Below are 19558 nucleotides of genomic sequence, written 5' to 3' on the forward strand. Positions count from 1 at the left end.
AGAGAGCAGGCAGGGAAGAAGAAATAAGGAGCTTGTTATTCACAGTTTTCTGAGGTCAGCATTTCTTGCCATCTTAAAGACTTCTAAAAATAGATCCTTTACATTTGCTGAGAATTGGCTGGTGGAGTTGTCTCATAGATGCTACAGGAAAGATTGAATTGGGGTGTGCTTGAGATGTGGGTGAAAGGGGAAGAAGTTTGTCAGGAAGCATCCGTGTTAAAATGCGATCCATACTGCGATAGAGTCGGCGGTCTGCTACTACCCTGCCTTTGCAAGGCCCAGCAAAAGATAAGCAGATACTAACAAAATACCTGGCAAAGGCCTTTCCAACTTTAATGAGGATGACATTGGATTGCCTTTATTTGAAAAACAAAGCTGGTTCTCTTTGAAATTTATACAGATTAAAAGTTCTTACTGGTTTTCAGATTATTCCTGCTGTCTGGTGTTATTGATATGTGTCTGGTCTAATTTTAGACTATAGCAACCTGCTTAGAAAAGAGCTATGGATAAAACAACAGCAAAGATGACACATATGGTGGGCAAAGACAATCCCGTGGGAATTTTTCTGCTGATGGAAAGTAAAGACAGTCTTTTTTCCACAAGGATAAAATAAGCCTAACTGTGTTTAATACCTATGAATTAGAATGTGCTTCTTGTTGATATATATGAATACAATATTCAGGAAAGGAGTTTATTTGGAAAGGAAAGTTTATTTGCTTTCCCTGCAGTAGAAGCTGGCATTGAGCTGCACCATCCATTTCCCCTGCTCTGTTCTCCTGGCAGAGTTTATTGGAGTGAGGGATGCTCAGCTCCATACAAAATACTAGAGTGCAGGATCTCAAAGCAAACTCTGTTGACCACAGTTCAGCTGTGGTGAGGTATCCTCTGCCCCAGACCTGTTCACAAGTGACTGCCCACCTGTCAGGGACCAGCTGCCTGCAATCACAGAACTGCTTAGTGGCACCCAGCAGACAGAACACCTGCAGCAAAAAGACACGTGGGGCAACAACAGTGGAGCCCTTTAAGGGGCTGGCTATGAAGTGAGCCGTGACTGGCAAAGCATTATTCGTCCTGAGAGAGCAAACTAGTTTTGTACAAACTGCTCTCTAACCTGGGAGGCCGTGACAGGCAATGGCCAATATCAGAGGCTTCACAGGGAGGTGGAGGTGTTCTGCAGCATCAGCATCAGCTTCCCCACAGGAGCATTGCTTCCTAGCTCTCCATCTGGAACTGTTGGTGCCCAGCCAGCAGAGAGAAGAAGAGTAACCAGACAGGCCACACAGGCTGTGACCGTGGCCCTGGAGGAGCACTGGTACCCTGCCAACCACTGGCTTCATCCCTGCTGCTAGACCTGCCAAGGGTATGAGGGGGGTCACAGCACGTGTCAAGTGAACAGGAGTGCAGATAGATGCTCCTGTTTGGGAGCAATGCTGCACATCAGCAAGGTGATGGTTTAAAGAAGAGAGTACCCTCTCACACCAAGGTACGGTGAGGCCAGGGGAGAGTTCAGCTTCCATTGAGCAGATTGGTAACTCGTTGGGGTACTTCCACCTTTCATATGTATACAGAACAAGTGTAGAAGTGAGAGACCTCCTACCAGTAGCTTAAGGAAGGACAAAATTTCAAGTTGATAGGATTGTTCACATTTTCTGTAGCTGTTTCTGTGGATGAAAGGTTAGCCCAATAGGTCTTTGTGTGGTGATGGAAAACCAGCTCTATCCGCTCATCCAGAGAAGAGGCTGGTCTTGCTGTGTGTCTGCAGCAATTTCTTCCTTTGTGGTGTGTGGTTTCTACAAGGCAGGTTGCAATAGATAACCCATGACATGAGAAGTCTCAACATGAGATCAAAAGTCTTAAGCATTCTGCAGGTTTGACACAGTAAGGTTGAATTGCCTAAGATCCCCATGCCATACTTCATGGTGTCTCTTGACTTAGGCATCACTCATTTCACAGGCTTTTCTGAATGCCTGCAGCTTGTTAATTGGAGGTGGTCAGGTCAAAGCCATGAGAATTTAAGAGGTGAGAATCTGAATTAGCATTTCCATGGGCAATGAGAGGGTGAAGCTTTCCCACGCAGTGCCATGCCTTTGCTGAAGTTCTTCCCAAACAAGCAGCTTGCAGCTGCTGTAACTCTGCTTGTTTTGCCATGCCCCAGACATTACTACTTATTGCCATTTTCAGGCATTACTACTGTCTGTGAGCAGCAGCCCTTGGCATTAAAGGTGAGTGTTCCCAGTGACATTAGATAAGCACTAAGCCTCTGCAAGCCCAGATCAAAGGAGAATTGGAGGATATGACTGGGAAATGGGGTGTGAAGTTAGGAGTGGGGGAGGCATGGTCAGACTTGGCTGGGAACATCTAGAACAGATTGCTTTTAGGGACTGGGGGTGCCAGGAGAAACAGACCATATGTGATGTCTCTGCACTTTGTGCATATGCAAGAATCTATGCTTGGAAAAGTTCTGCAACTGAGTTCCCATGCTCTCTGGGATGCTCTGAACAGGAATTTAACTATATGCTATTTGGATGTGCTTTTCTAACTAACTTTCATCTGGATACTTACTGTCTGCAAACACATATTGCAAATTGAGCCCTCCTCAGTCCAAAGAGCATGTCTTTCTAACTAAAGAGTTCCTCTCTCTTATATGTGCTATTTACTCTGTACATCATCTTGCTGGCTGGTTGCAGGGCAAATGGAAGTGATACCATGTTCACTGCTTCTACACTTGTCATGACATGGGGAAGGCGGGCTTGAGCCTCAGCTGGTGTGTGGGTTTTAAGAAATAGAAACCATCAAGTTTCACACTGCTCTGTAGTGGTGTAATTGATGTGTTTGTGTGTGTTGTGGGGTTATCCACGTGATGCAATAATTTGCAGAGACATAGGATAAATCTCAGACCCATGTGATAAACTGCATTTGTCACGCCTGACTGTGAAGAGCTTCAAATGTGAGCAGGCATCCACTGGAGAGGAAAGGGTGGTGGCTCCCTTATTTATAGCTTCACTCAGTTTTGAGGAAACAGATATTGGAAGTCCCACCTCTGTGGTTTTAGTCATTTCTCTAATGTGTCTTGTCATGTTCCTGTCCCTCCAAGGACTGCTAGATGTCCGGTACTTTGGGTGGCTGACTTTGCAAGCTCAATGGTACAAGAAAAGGGTGGATTACAGTCAACACTGAACAGATGCAGCTCTTCCTGTTCACAGTTTAGTTTTTGGGTTGGGTTGTTGTTTTGAGTTTTATGGGAGGTTTTTTTTTGTTTTGTTTTGTTTTGTTTTGTTGGTTTGCTTTGGTTTGTTTTTCTTTTTTTTTTTAATGTCAGGGATGATTTCTGTCCTAAGTACTCTGCTAACTGTAGGATGAACAAAACCCACAGAAACATCTACATATGATTTTTCCAAAATCAGTGAGGGTTGCCAGACTGACTGATCTTTTGAAAGTGCAAAATAGCTATTGAATAGAAAATGTGCTGGGTTTGTAGCATTCGTGTAGGCATGGTTTGTCACAAAGCTTTAACAGGTAAAAATTGGAATAGTTCCCTTCAGGACTTGAGCAGTATGAGTGGGATCTGTGACAGAATACGTTCCCCTCACCTCACTTATCACATTTGGGAAGACCCAAAAGTTCCCTTGTTTCTTAACAGGAATAAAAAAGTTGATATAGACATGAGATAAGGAGATCATTCCTACCATAGTTTCATGTGATTGGAATGTAGTTTTGTCCTCCCATTTGGAAAGGGACCATAACTTTGTTCTTATACCAGAAAGGGAGGTATCATACTGCTGTCCAGTGGGTAGACTTGCTTCTGAGACTGTCTGACACTCACACTGTGGTTGCTGCAGAAGATTCTGTGGGCCTGGGTTCATGGCAACCCATTTGTAACTGGTGAAGGGGTTTGACTTTGTTCTCAGGGGATGGGTAGCCCAAAGGTGCCTTGGCTTCCTAGGTTGGATGGGATGAATATGATCCTCAAGCTGAGGTTCTGAACACATGGAGGAAGCAGCATGAGCTGGCTGGAGCTAGGAACAGAGACCCAAACCTGGAAAAATTAACTTTTTTCTGCATTCTGGTGTAAAAGAAGGCATGGTGAGAGCCATCTAAAATGTGGTGGTTTTCCCCCTGCTTTTACAAGAGCAGGAGAATTGCAGTCCCCATTTCATTTTCCCTTACTTTAATCTCCATCTTAGTCTCTTCTTTTTTTCCATTGGTTACAGCTCAGCTGAAGGTATTTGCTTATAATGTGCAAATGGTGCCTCTGCTCTGGCTGACCCATCTGAGCTGTCACTTTCCACAAGAACCTCTCCCACTCCACATCAAAGGGTTGGTGGTTGGTGGTGTTCTCCACCTGCACATGAAGGCCTTTCTTATGCATTCTGGCAGGCAAAGAGGTTTTCTTTATGGCTCTCTCCTGCTCCTGGTTCATTTCTAGCTCTGTCTTCTGTGACTGTTGTAGTGTGCACTGCACAGTACTGATTGCTTCACCAACAGGTTTTACCATATTAGTAGAGGAAAAAAAAATCCTACAGGCACCAAGAAATGGCATAAATTGACAGTGCCTTACTGTTCTTCTTTAATTCAGTAACAACAAAGTGAATTAGCTGCTTGACTGTCCTGCATCCTAGACTGCAACTGTGTTGATTTTCCACAGAAATGGACCTTGGATAAGAGGCCAAGGCAAGGGCAGAGTGCCCTTTGCGCTGTGGTTGAGGTTTGATAATAGGACATATTTTTATTTATCTGCTGCTCCCATGTGCTGTATGCATGTTAGCTCTACTCAAGGATTGCTGGACTTTCTTCTTAGAGCAGATGTTGTAGAATCTCCTTTTGCAGCCAGAGGTACGGTTTGGAAGGCACATAAAGGCTTATGTATTTGCTTCTCACTCTCCACGGTATCTTGCTTTTTTGAATCTCAGCATGCCTTTATTTAAATAATGTTATAGCATCACAGACTATACAGATATGCAGGAAGAATGCTAGCCTGGAAATATAGATGGCAGAGACTGAAAGGGACCTGGCATATTAACAAACCAAGCAGGCAGATCACTTTCACAACTAAATGTAAAGAGAAGCCCAGGGAAGACTTCCTGGTGGTTACCTATACTGGTCTCCTGTTGAGGAGAAAGGTTAATGGGAGGGGAAAAAGCACCAAGCTCCATGCATAGTAAGAAGAAAAAATAGGAAAGTGTCTCTAGGATGGAAAGACAGCTAAACATTGACAAGGTCAGGGCAGGACAGAGAGGGCTGAACACCATAGGTGATGCAGCCAGAAAGGACAACGCCTCTGAGCTCCAAGTTCCTGAAGAAAGTGCAGACAGCTGGCAGGAGGCTGGGAAGTTCTCTCCTTTCTGTTGCCACTGCATGGAAGAGGGAGGGGAAAATCTCTAGGTTTGCTTCTTCATACCCTGAGGGGGAGAGAGAGGGAAATGATTCCTGTGACTGCAGAGCAGTGGTTCCCTTCTGAAAGAGGAAACATCTACTTGTGTCATACTGCGGGCCAGCTTCCGAGGGCATTTGCTGCAGTACAGAACCAGAACAACTTGAACTGACTTCATGGCAGTTTTTGTTATTAGTGAATCAGGGATTGAAGCAGTGCCACCATGTCAAGAAACTGGTGGTAAGGGAAGAATTTGTGAGGGAGAAAACCTCTCACCACAGCATAAAAACAGAACATTTAACTAAACTCTCTTTCCTTGCTCCCTGCCCCCTTTGCTTCTTGCCAGCTCTTGACTGGACTTTTGAGAAGAAAAATAAATTATACTTTGCTTCCCTTCATGCATACCTTCTCCTTGTCTGTGCCTTATGCATTCTCAAACACAAAAATTTTTGTGACTCCGTTCCTTCTGCTTTTGTAATGTACAGTCACCGCTTGTGTGGCTCCCTCGTGCTTGAGGCAGGATATGGGCAGGAAATAATAGCACAAGATTCAAACTGGAAAAATGCAGACCTATTATCTGGGGGAAAATAAATTCAAAGTTAGCTATTCAGAGGGTGTGAGCTTTTGGAACTTGCAAGAGAAATAAAGCTGGAAGCAACTTAACAGGAACAGAAGAGAGAGAGCTGAAGAAGAGCTTGCAATGTGATAGCACAGAAGAACACAGATCATGTCATTTAGAGCTCTTCAGATGTTGATGTCCCTCCAACATTCAGAGATCTCACAGCCATATTTCACCCCCAGATATGCCCTACCAGTGGTAATGACAGTGAAAGCTAAAGGTTTTAATTTCTGAGAAATTTTGCTTAAATCCTACGACAAGGGATCTCTCTCTAGCGTAGTCACAAATGGTGCTGTGGGACTAAGGAATTGCCTGGATGGTCTGTGATACTTTCATACCAGTCACAGTCAGAGTTGTCATGTCCCTGTGCAGCTGTGTACTGGGAATATGGGGGAGGAAATGAGCTAGCAAGAGAAAGGGAGCACTCACCACATTGCCAGGCTCTGAGGGCGAATAGAAAGCACATAGTAGCAAAAGCCTGGGCTTTTGGATTTCAAGTGCACTTATTAAGGATGATGTTTTGTGAGTGTGAAAAAAATTCAGCAAAACATCTCAAGGTCACAAAATGATTGCTTGTATTTGATAGATGTCACAAAGTGATTGCTTGGATTTGATGGGTGTGGCTGAACACCTCCATCCCTGTGAGATATGTGACAAAAAGTGTGAATTAGTGAATTGAAGCAAAGGACATGATACAGGTAAACAGTACTCACAGGTGAAGAATAAAGACTTTTGGAGGTGAACGGAAAAAATGCAGAGTTTGAACCTTAGACTGAAGCTTAAGTGTTGCCCTAGAGCTGTAGGTACTGCCTTGATGAGAAAAAATGTTACATCTCCTGTGATATGCAAGAGAATGGGTCTACTTTATAGTACTCATCTAGGACTAGAGGGTCAAACTGAGCTAAATGAGGCACAGGATGAAAAACTTGCAACAACAGTTTTGTGGTGGCCAGGTTTGGTACGAATGCTGAGTTTTTTGGGTGAAGTGAAGCACAGAGTAACAAGAGACACCATCATCTTCATCAGTTCCAGAACAGGGCAAAAGTCTCCTGAGGGCAGGGTCTGATCCTGCCCACAGTGCTGCTGTGAGTGTGTTGGGGCAGGCAGTGTGCAGGCAGCTGACAGGGCACTCCGGTGTCCTATTTCTGTTATTGTAGCTAAAGAGGCACCGACACGTGTCAGGAACTTCTGTGTGGTACTTGTGTTACATCTCTTATAGCTGGTGATACTCCTTAAAATGAAAGTGTTTTCTGTGATGGTGGGGAAAGAGACCCTTCTGAGTCATGGACCACTTGCAGGACAGCTATTCCTGCCAGATCACCACCAACACCATCTGGCTGGCTGCAGAACCCTTTTGTCTATAGGAGAAGTGCTCAGGGTGGAGGAGAAGGGAGGTATGGATGTCCTTTGAAGTCTCCAAATGTTACAGCAAGGATGGACTCATCATGTGTAAGGAGGAGTAGTGTGGCAGGGCAGACCAGCTCTGATCAGGCAACGAACGTCTATGGGCTGCACAGCTCTGGAGGTTCCTTGTGCTGCCTCCTATCCTCTTGTTCCAGTCCAGTGCTGTCACCTTCATGGCTCCATCCATGCAGAGGTCATCTCCGTGCCATGGGACAAAGAGTGGGGCATGGTGAAGTGTAGTATGGTAAGTTAAGAGAGATCTCTGCATGCCACAGCTACCAAAATAAGTGATTGCAGAGTGAAAGCAGGATGGAAACAACAATGACAAATGGAAGCTGCAAAGTCTTTGGTAGCTGATGTGCATCTCCATCTCTCAGAGGGGTTTTATTGCTGTCTCTGCTGTCCCCTTTTGGGGGAGCAGGATATGTGGCTGTGTTGGAGACATGAATCCCAGCCTTTCTCTTTGCTGGAAAGCAGTCCTGCCCAGTAGTCACACAAGTGGCCACTGACGGTTCTCCTCTGCACTCTGTGCCAGCAGCAGCTGATGCTGCTCGCCAGTGTGGATCACTGGGTATGCCCTGTGTCCCTCCCAAAATGCCTGGAGAGGGTTGCTAAGCTGAGAGGCTCTGAGCCAGAGATCTGTGGGGGTTTTTCTTCCCAGGAGAGCAGTCTCTGAAGGCAGGCTGTTGCTCAGCCCGTGGCTTGCTGGGTACCATGCATACTGAGTTCTTAATACAAGAAAGGCCAGCTTGTCACTGTAATTTAAAAATCCTTTTGCCATCTAGGGAAATGTCAGCAGGCAGAAACGGGTAATGGGAGAGCTTGACCCTGACACAAAGAAGCCTCTGTTTTTTGCCTGTTCTAGCTGTCAGTGGTGTTAGGTTGCTCAATGCTGCAAGGAAAAGCAGCTCTGGAAATTCTCTGCCTTCCATGAAGCCTGAAGCCTTGTAAAGTGAAGTGCCTCTGCCTGAATAAACACCTGTCACGGGAAGAGCTGGGATGCTGAAGCACAGCAGGGTGAGAACTGGCAGTAGGCCCAAACTGGGAGTTGAGGAGAATCCTCTGGCAAAGCTGACACCTTGTTTTTGATTGCTTGCTTTCCACCTTCAGGTGTAATCGATACCCAGGTGCTGGAGTGACTAAACTTGCCCGCTGCTGCTGCTGGTTCAGCAACTGCACAAGGCAGTGTGGAGGAATAGAGGGAGGGGATGGGTGTGAGAGAAATTCCTGTCTTGAGAACCACAGAGGCATTCTCATGCCTGGGATACTTTCCTATTTGCTTTCCCCCAAGGTGGCCCCTCTCACCTTGGAGACAGTGTGGCACCTGAAACCGTGGGGCACATGACCATGAGGTTTTTGGCAGCTGCAGAATCAGGAGCAGAAGGCACATTCTGCAGTTTGGAATCCCGACTGGGGGATTCTGAGGGGCTGAGGTATTTCAGAAGAGGATATCAGGGCCACATCCTGGCTGAGCCTGTGGTTTGGCAGAGGAGAGTGGGGGTGTGTGTGCTGTGCTCACACTTGGCCCACTGATCTGTTTCTAAGCCATCCTGCTCTTGGTAGATGGAGGCGAGGAGTTGCAGTGGAATGGTGCAGATCCTCCACTGGTGTGAATAGCCTCAAGCTTCCTTGTGCAGTAACTCTGGTTTTCCTATGCAGCCCTCAGATGTCCTGAAACTCAGTGACACAGACACCAGCAAGCATCTGGGTTCAGTTTCTTGCATCCCCGGATTTTTTTGATTTACAGTCCATGCCATTAAAGCAACTAGGTCTAGTTATCACAGAGTGGCCTCACATACCTGCTGTCTGAGCACCCTGCATCTGTAAGGGCTGGTGCCAGGCTCTCGTTTGCACTGCACCAGTCTCAGAGGCAGGCCCTGGCTGTGGAGAGCTCTGTAAATGGGATCATAAGTAAGAAAACAAGCGCCAACCTGAGCACTTCAAATGGTCAGTCTCGACAAAGAGCTCATCAGAAGGACCTCACAGGGCTCTGTGGTAGCACTAGTGTTATTCAACACACTTGTAATGGTCTGGACAGGAGCATGAGCAGCGAGTTTACTTGAATCCCACAGTTATCCCAGAGAGGCAACATAAAGCTGGCTGCAAAGGATTGCAGAAAATCTCCTGGCAGTGAGTGCCTAGGCTCTCCCTGGTAGATGAAATTCAGTGGTGGCAAATGCAAGGGAATTCCACTAGGAAGAAAACAGTCTGGCTGTACAGATATATTGAATGTCTCTAAGTCAGCTTCTACCAGCAGAGAAAAAAATTCTTGGATTCATTGCAGACAGGCTGCTGAAAACAGTCTCTCAGGGCTCTGTTGAGGTCAAAAAACCAAAAAGAAATGTTAGGAATGAGTACAGAAGAAACAAAGAACATGATTATGCTTCTGTGTACTTCATGGTCTGCTGAAAGTCTGAAAGTTGTGAGTGCTTCTGGTTAGTACACTGAAGAGCATAAAGAAACACTAGTAAGAGAAGAGAAGACATCAACAATGATCAGAAGTAGGAGAAGTTTCTGGGTAAACACAGATTGCTAATCTCGAAGAAGAGATGCCTGAAAGGGAATCACAAATGATATGGAGAATGTCAACAAAGAACTAACATTCATGCAGTTCCATATCACAAAAACTAATGGCACCTGATAAACTGGTTAGGCAACAGGTTTAAAATAAACAAGCTATGGACTTTTCCACGTAGGCATCAAGGAATAATGGAACTCTGCCACAGACTGTCGGTGGAAGACGATCCATGAAGGGGTTGGGCACATCTGTGCAGCGTATTTCCTTTGGAGAGTGTCAAATGCAGCAGCACAGATGTTACTTCTGCATCAGAAGTGTCCTAAACCACAGGCTGATGGGAGCTGAGAAGGCAGACTGGGATACACAGTTTGTATTGCCTCTGTTTCTTATACTTCTTTCCTAAGTGAGGTGACTGCAAGAGAAAAGATGCTGCTTCTTCAGTCTGGGCTGGCACAGGTCATCTTACATTTCTAGTAAAGCTATTTTGGTTTTTTTTTTTTTCTACAGTAATTTCCATATTATTATCTGACCACTGGTGACATATTGCAGAAGTGGAAAGTGAAATGATGAGCTGGAAAAGAGAACAAACTTCCAGATGAGGAGCTGACATGTCTTAAGGACATTCCTATGTTTTTTGCACTGGTGTGCTAGGACATGCCATAATCCAGAAATAGGGACTTTTGAGTGAAAGTAAGCAAAGATTGTGGTAATGATCTTAAAATGAGGAGAACATTGTTTTCCCTATTAGCTTTACTTCCCTCAGATTTCCTTAGTAGATTTCCTTAGACATTTAGAAGATAAAAGAGACTTAGTCTTCCCTTGCAGTAGATGTGCTCTGGCTGTCTGATCCAAACAGTTACACCTGTCCAAGCAGGAAATACCAAATTTTGTATCAGCAATTAAATTTGGATTCTGTGTATTTGCAGTTGGGAGTAGTACATTTGCAGAAATAACCGAGAGTAAAATTTGTCCCCAGGGATATTGGCCTTTCCAGCTTGCACAGATTCATTGCTTGGAGACAAATTTCAATTAAGGAGAATAATTTTGCATGAATTAGCTGAGAGGAGGCATAAGCTGTCCATAGACAATCTTTGCAGAAGAAAAGATAACTAGATACAAGTCCAGGACTGTGGGGTACTGGTAAGAGAAGCATCTTGTTTGTGGCTTAGCACAGTTTCACCCAGAAGCTGTCTCAGACACAGCCTCCCTGGAGGTGTTTCACAGTTTATGATCCTGTCACAGCTCTGGGGAAGGAACCAATATTCTCTCTGCAAACAATTATGTTTTGGTTTATTTAGCCTTTTCCATTTCAAATGCCTCGATTGCTGATGCCTGCCATATTGTTTAAAGACCAATCCCTCCTCAGAGAATACAGCTTTTAGGATGATACACATCCTGAACTATTTCAACTGTGGTCCTGCTTTTTTTTCCTATCCTGTTCTGCCCAGTTTCTGACTCCACCTTCTCTGCTGCCCAGCCTCCTCAGTAGACAATGTTTTTCCATTTAATTTTATGAGACTAATGAAAGGCATTTTGATCCCCTCCCTCTGGACTGGAGAAGAAAAGCCCACATCTGGAGGCTATTCACAGCTGGAAGATCTCTTCTGACCTTCCTTGCTTTGAAATCCAATCCATGTAGCCTTCTGTCTAAATACTCTGTTGCAGACATGGCAGAAAGAGGCTTTGTGAGGGGAGTCTGTGAAGAAGCCAGTGACTCTGACATCCTTTTACAAATGACAGACTTCAAGACTTTCTTCACTACAAGGGAATTTTTGTTTGGGTTTAGGGGTTTCCTTGTTTCCAGGTCTCCAAATACAGATTTTGGAAACAATTAGAAAAGGGAGCTTTATTCTTCTGGGGTGTTAAATGTACCCAGCAACAGTTAAAATGAGTTGTCTGAAACATTGCATAGGTTCCAACATCCACAACTGACTTTGTCCAAGTGGTCCAGCCAGTGGCCTGTGAGCTGCATTTCGTCTGTAGGACAGTTCACCCAGGCTTCTGGAGACTTCCACCACTGAAGAATGAACTTCCTGTTTCTTGAATCCTCCTCGCCTCCTTAGAGTCCGTTGCTGTAATCTGACCCCTGCTAGCCAGGAAGTTGGATAATTTGTAATTCAATTTGAAATACCTCAGAACAGACACTTACTTGTTATCGCTGGGTTTGCTTAGCCTGTGTAGGCTTTCTTCTGTGACTGCATGGTGGAGGTGCTTTACAATGCTGACAGCCACGCTCATCATTGTTGTAAATGCCCCTGCCATGACTAATAGGACAAAGATCATTGAACGGGTGGTCTGGAATTTAAGACCTGGCACGGAGGAGGACAAAGGTGTGTCCTTTCCTTAAAGTAATTTCAAAAAAAAAGTGAGGGGGGTGTCCTATTTGTTCCCCAATGGGAGTCTGTCTGTTTGTACATCTTGAGAATGGCCAGCAGCTCCCTGTGCCTTTCCTGTGGGAGTTCATTTGTTTTCACCAATAGCCTCAGGTGTTTGACCCTGCATTGGATCTCTGGGACCTGAATGGGTCCAACTACCTGAACTTCTGGCACCACACCAAGGTACTGCTTGCTTCCTTGCCTGGAAACATCTGCCTTGATGCTCCTTCTTGTATTGTAAATCTGAACAGACTAGAGAGGCTGTATTCTTCTATGTTAGTACAATTTGGGAACCATTTGTGGCTGGTTGTTGAATTTTTACTCTTAAGGTAAGTGAGCCCTATTCTGAAAAGAATAGATGTATTGTGTATGTACATGCACTCAAGAGCTGGAAGAATATATTATAATAGATCTGTCTCAATTTTCTAGTCCTCAGTCCCAGAGAGACTAAAGGCATCCATTCACCTTTTGATAAGTTAACTATTGCAGGATGTGATTTATGCTGCTCTGTTTCACGTCATACCACTACAAGCACTGTTCAGCTCGTGTGTCATAGCTCAGAGGATAGCAATAAACCACTGAACAAGAGTGGCTTAAACCATGACAGATTTTATAGGTACTTGTCTGACTCAATTTATCTTTCCAGGCTGCCCCACAAATATAATGTAATTTAATGGTCTGCACATATCTGGGCCATATTCAGCCTATGTGCTGCCTCAGTTTGACTCGCATATTGTGACTGTTTCCCTGGTAAGCCTGCTGAAGGAAGAAGGGGTTAATAGCTCTGGGGAATAAGTGACTGGTTTTTTTCTTTTCTCAATCTTGAATTGTTCTTTTAGTGAGACAGAGCACGTGGAATAGACATTTTGGGGAATATGGCTGCTTGTGCCTAGAGCTAGTGTCTCTATATCCTCATAGAGCCAGGTGAATACCTTTGCAGCACTGGAATTAAATTTGCACTGGCATGAGAGGCAAGCACAATGCTCATTAATCTTACTGACAACTTATTCTAACGGTCTGAGGAAGCAAACCAAACCATATTATTACTAATGATTATTACTGTTATCTGCTCTACGGCAATGCTGAGAAGCCAGGCCCCAGCGTGCCAGATGCTGCTCAGAAATGTAATCATCACCACTGCCCTTGGAAATCCAGGTGATGTTGAAAGGCAGTAGTCATCACTAGCATGGCTATCACAGAGATCTGTGTCCCTATTTCAGAGTGCAATCATTGGCCTGAAAGAAAACCATTTTATTTTCATTATTCTCTTCAGTTTTGGTACTTTGGGAGTATTTCTAGACATGTGACGCTGACCTTCGTACCGTGGTTATTCTGTTTCTGGTGATCAATACTGTCATCAGGAGCAGCAAGACCTGCTTCTGGAGGTAACCAGTCCTGTCCCACTGACGCTGTAGCCTCTTTGCCTGCTGTGGCAGCTGGACATGGTCATTGCAGCTCCCACAGACTGCTCTGGGATTGTGATTCCTTAATAATTCTGAAAATCTGAGTCTTGCTCCCAGCATTGCAAGTGTTGTGCTTCCTTTTGACAGGGTGGTGAACCAAGGCAGGGCAGGGCTGGTCAGGCAGTTCTGCTGAAGAACTGGGTTTGCATACACAGTGATGAAGCTTTGTCTTGGAAGGACAGAGGCACATGGAATATGCTGCTAAAGGGATAAGATCCAGAAGAAAGTAACTGGTGTAATGGAAAGAAAGGAAACTTTTAGTCGATTATCAGGACTGACTTTTGTTGGTGTGTGGAGTAGCTTCCCAAGGGAAACCCAGTCATGGAAGCCTATTGGTTCTGATCTCCAGTGCTGGACTGGACACAACAGGACATACTGCAGGCCAGGAAATTCACTTGCTTTGTCTGGTATTAGGACTATGGGTGTAATCCTGCACCACAAAAAACCAATGTGAGTGTTGCCAGTGACCTCAGGGAAGTGTTGCCAGTGACCTTCCTTCTATCCAGTAACCCAGTGCTGATTTTCCATCTCTCCTCTGCACTCTAAGGTGTTTCTTATCAGTGCAGCTGTGTCATGGGTATATCCAAACTCCTTCCATTCAGTTCTACTGCTTGCTCTCTTCAGGCAGCTGTTAAGGAATGGTTCTGAGAGTTTCAGATGCACAGAGCATTAGAAGAAGAAAGCTATATATACTTCTCACCTGCAGAGATGGGAGGGAGCACGTCCCTGTTGTGCATGAGGCTTGCTAGACTGTGTTTATTTCACAGAATCACAGAATGGTTAAAGTTGGAGAAGACCTCTAAGATCACCAGGTCCAACTCTCCCACTAGCACCACCACCATGTTCACCACTAAATCATGTCCTCAAGTGCTGTTGATTAACTGAAACTCACCCTGGCCTCTGATGTGTCAGAGACAGGGAAAGGCAAAAGCAAAGGAATTGATGCCTTTCTACTGGGTTTGGTCTTACTTCCCTTCATTTGCAGGTGACTATTTTTGCTCTTTTGTGCAAATGACTGGTCCCAGTGGACATCTGTCTGTTGCCAGGTGCACCCCAGCACAGCTGTCCTCCTAATTCTTCCCAGTGCTCCCAAATGCTAAGGTGTGTTAGGAGTGGGGTACGCAGGGCAGTGGTGAGAAGGGTGGAGGCAAATAACTGTGGTTTTAAAAGTAAATAATTTATGCAACAATAACCTCTCCACCCAGGTAATCACCTCGAACAAACATTCTGCATGTCAAAGGTGTTTCTGGAGATAAGGGTTAGCACAATGAGACTCCTGCTTTCCTGGCTTTATCAAGTGCTCAGAACTTAATGCCACCTTGCTCTCTGCTGAAGGCAAAGTTGTCCCTTTAAGTGCCCCAGCAGAGGTTACCAGTCAGGGGCAAAACTTCAGGGGGAAGTCTTTGCAGTGACAATAAGGACAGTAAGCTTCCAGTATGCTAAGTGTGTATTTTCCAAGAGGGCTGAACATAGCCCCTAAAACTTTGCCCATAATTCGGTTAGTGAAGTATTTGCCTTGGGGAGAAAATTGACAGATATGGAGAAAAATACATTCTGATGGCTGGGAAATTAGGTTCACAGCTGCAAATTGTACTTGTGCTTGCAAAGCAGGCTGAGGTGTTTTTCTTTTCTTTTTCTTCTTTATTACTAATACAAATATTGGTTGATGGAGATAATTTCTGTCTCCTGGGCTACCTGACCATGGAGAGCTCAACAAAAGAAGCCCTGGAGTTTGCTGCTGCAGGTTCAAGACTCAGCCTTGTGACCTTCCCGTGGTACATTGGCAGGCCATTACCATGTTGTGATGGTTGCCTAGCAAGGCAGTGACACTTGTGCTGAGGCGCAGTGACAGCTGTGTCACACCTGCGGGCTGCTGAGCCTGAAACTCCGTAGTATTTGTTTTGCAACAGCACAAAGCTTGCATCAGTGTATCCCTGAGTCAACGGGAGCTGGTGTAGTGACAGGGTGACAGTGTCTACGTGCTCCCCTAAGCTGTAGCACCCTGCAGTGGCTCCCTGCCTTGGCGTGACCAGCGGCCCCACGAACAGAAGTGACAGAGCCCTGCTGCAGTCACAGAGGCAAAGAGACTGAGCAGGAGCTATTTTTGTGTTGGGATGGAATGAACAGGACCGTGGCGTGTAAGAGTCAGTGGGTGTGATGCAGAAATGTTCTTGTGGAGGCGGGGTTAGAGGGAAATAACCAACAGCACTCCTGCTGCATGGCTGGAAAGCGTGTCAGTGGTTAGACCTCAGAAAGTACCTGCCAGGGGAGATCCTCTTACTGCAAATTCTTCTAGAGGGGTTCCCATGGATGTCATCTTTTATTATCTCCTGAACTCATTTATCAGGAAAATTTAATTTCTGCTGTATTTGTGTATCACATAAATGACAGGGAGGAGGACGACAACAGTAAGGTCAGCTCAAACTGCACAGTCGGATCTCTTCAGTGCATTTAAACAACAAAATGCTACGGATACCTTCTTATAGCAAAGTGTGTGTTGGCATGAGACAGGGAGATTGGAGAAAGTATCCTGTCTCACAGTGCCACTATAGAGGATATGGGAATCAAAATAAATAGTCTCCAGGCTAAAAACCTCAACAGATTAGGAAAGACATTGCTCTGAAATGTATGAGGGGAGTAGTGAGTGGGACGACATTTTCATTTTTTCAGTCCCACTAACTTCTATGTCCAAGCTGAGCAGTGGAAGTATAACTTGGCACCCTCTAAAGTCTGATCCCCTGAGAGCTCATGTCAGGGACAAGATTAGTGTATTCTTCAGTTGGCACAAATCTGTAGGATCCCTAACCCTGGGGATGAGGTACACAGGTGAGGGCAGGAGGACTTGTGCCTTGTGCTGTGCTCCTAAGAGGAAGGCAAGCTGGGAAGAGCCTGCAGTTCAGGCCTGGCTGGCGAGATCATGCTGGAGTACTGGCTTCTGTTTTCCTGTTTGAAGTTCTCAAAGGATGCTAAAAACTGGAAAGGACTCAAAATGTAGTTTATGTAAAAGAAAGTTAGGAATTGACTTAATCAAAGTCCACAAATATTTCACTTGAGAGATTGATTTCTAATAGTAAACAGTGCTGCAAGAAAAGGTCTTGTTGAAATCTAGGTTACACCTACACTGGTAAATAAAGTGATCCAGGGTTGGTGCTCTGAACCTGAGGGCAAGTGGCACAGCATTCATTTGAATAAAACTTCTTCTTCCCCAAAGAAGGTAGCCTTGCCCCTTAAATAATCTGTTAGGAATTAGCCCTGTTAGCCCTGAGCCATGCTGCCAGAGTCAGCCCTGCTGTTAGGAGAGAACCCTCCTGCTGTTCGGAGAGCCCTGGCTGCCACACGCCAGAACTTGCCACAAAGCATGAGAACAACATGGGAAATTGCCTGTCAGGGCTTGTGCATGTGTTGAGCTGCTTGGGTTGCCAATAGAGAAGTCACCTCACTGGCTGGCAGCGAAGAGCATCTAGAAATAGGGTGTGCACTCCAAACTGAGAGGTTGGTTAGCTACTGCGACAGTTTAGGGGTAGTAAATTCCTTGTCAATTGAAGTTTTTCAGCCCAGCTTGGGTGTTACCTTAAAAAGACAGAGATTTAAGAGAAACCATGGCCACAATGTGGGCAGGAAAAACCCCAAGGGTGAATGGTGTGCACAGGGTCAGAACAGGTATCTGCTGTGTCCAGCTGATGCCCCTGTGTCCCTGAAAGCTGTGACCACTACAGGGAAAGCCTCTGTGAGAACCTCCAAAGGATTGTGAAGAGACTCAGTCTCCTTCATCACTGCTAGGGGCCCTAAGCTCTGTGGGAAGCCCTTGATTAAATCTGCCTCTGGGATAGGAGATTGAAGTGGCACTCCCTGCATTCCCTGCTGCTCTCTTCTGTGGGAAGTCTGAGCACCCACACATAACCCAGTAGCTTAGAGAGGCCCTGGGCTCAGAAAAAGAGAGAGAAGCTTTTTGGGGGTGGACATAGACATCCCAAGGCATGGCTATTTTCCAAGCAGTGGTGGAATAATCTGGCTAAGATCCTGCAGACATCAGGTCACTTTCCCTGCCTGTACATTTTGGTTATGAGCTAGTGAGCTGGGTGTCTGAGTCAGGGCACCAGTGCATGCCTGGGAAGGTGGAGAAGGAATAGTACAGGCATCTTCCCATTAGGAAATACAGTAAACAAAGCCAGATTGGATGTATGGCTCCTCTGACACCCCTGCCTACGCCTTCCTGAATACGTCCCCAAGGCAGCAATTGGTGCTGTCTGGGACAACCTGTACCTTACCAGATTTGATCTGCGACCCACAGGTTTTTTCTTTAGCAACAATGAAAAGACATCAGTAGCTCTTCTGTTCTAGAGGATCTCAAAGCTTCTTGAGGACCTCAGAAGAGCTTTTGAAACAACAGTCTCTAGATCTTCAGTGCAGAGTTTAAGCCAGCTGTAAAAATGGCTAAGAAGGTCTGTGGGGAAGTTCACTATAGATTTTAATTTTCATTTAATAATTAAAAAATGCTTTTTAATCTATGAAGAGAGGGGAACAGCAGATCTGCTCCAACAAAGTCATGAAGCACACATTTAAGGTCTGTAACAGACTGTGGGTGGAGAGAAACACCAGTAAGCTCAGGAATGGTTTCATTTGGAATCGTAGCAATATTGTACTTCCCACGTCACCTTTGTACCAAACCTGGAGCAGGATGATTGCAGAGGGAGCTGTTTTCCTGGTCTGCTGTGTTAGCCCTAGAGGTGTTCCAAGGCTGGAATTATAAATGTGCTACAGTAGGGTTGACTCAACTCTCCTAGGGCTGATTGGGAAATGCTCAATAACGTTGGACTTCAGGTGTCCCTTAGCAGAGCCCAAGGGCATCCTCAGGATTGCAACACAGACAGATTTACCAGCCCTGGTAAAGGGCCCTAGCACAGGCCAGTCACCTGCTTTGAAAGGGGTGTGGCTGACCTGGAACTGCATCCAGTCATGAACTGAAATGCTAGGGATGTTGAAAGTCGGGATTGCATGGGTCAAGCTGTGTGTGAGGCTTCATGACTGATGGGAGTAATTGAGGATATTTATTTTCCAGCACTGGATTGGAGTGAAAGACAAGGTCTTCAATCCTTTGTTTTAATCCAATGCTCTGAAATCTGAGTTCAAACCGAAGCAAAACAGAAAATTCTTATTTTAAAGACAAGGAGAGTGCGAGAGAAGCCCCTAATCAAAATGTTCTGATAATTGAGAACTCTGCTGGTGAAAACTAATATTGGAGAGTCATGCAGAGAGCAGGAGCTAAACCTTCCCACTTCTTACCCAGAGCTGAGGACTGACCATGAGTGATGGCAGCATGCTTAGGCAGTGCCACTGCTCCCTCAGAGCCACTCTCTTTACCGCTGACCCAGCCCCCAAATCTTCACCATGGTGTCCTCAGTGTATCTCACCCATGTTTCAGCCTGGTGGGAGCAGTCCCTCCGAGCTGTGTTCCCTCCTTTTCTCTCCAGCCAGTCTCCTAGTTTCATAGCCTATTCCAGGCTGAAGACTTCTTTTTTTTCTCCTTTGTGTCATCCAGGAAACACACCCACCTCTCTTGCTCCAGCCTCATATTCTGCCTCACTCAGAGATTCTGTAACTCATGAGAAGGAATTTCAAGCAATGCTAACTGTGGCAATTTTTTTAACCATGGAAATTAGAGATTGGAAAATCTTGCTAGCTCATCCAGTCCATTATTTTACATTCTAGCCTAGCCCAATTCCTGCAAGATTCTTGCCTGCAATACATTTTCCAGTGCATTATCCAGCCTGCATCTTTGCTTCCCATGAGAAGCTGTACCACAGAGGA

The 19558-nt window shown here is 45.3% G+C and overlaps 1 protein-coding gene across 4 annotated transcripts in view; it reads left to right on the forward strand.

The window, feature by feature from the left end:
- Positions 1-19558, forward strand: part of GSG1 (germ cell associated 1) — a 105605-nt gene that overhangs the window by 68415 nt on the left and 17632 nt on the right. The gene's annotated exons all lie outside the window — the stretch shown is intronic.

This window comes from Agelaius phoeniceus, chromosome 5, assembly GCF_051311805.1.
Source record: "Agelaius phoeniceus isolate bAgePho1 chromosome 5, bAgePho1.hap1, whole genome shotgun sequence".
In the NCBI taxonomy this organism is placed as follows: Eukaryota; Metazoa; Chordata; class Aves; order Passeriformes; family Icteridae; genus Agelaius; species Agelaius phoeniceus.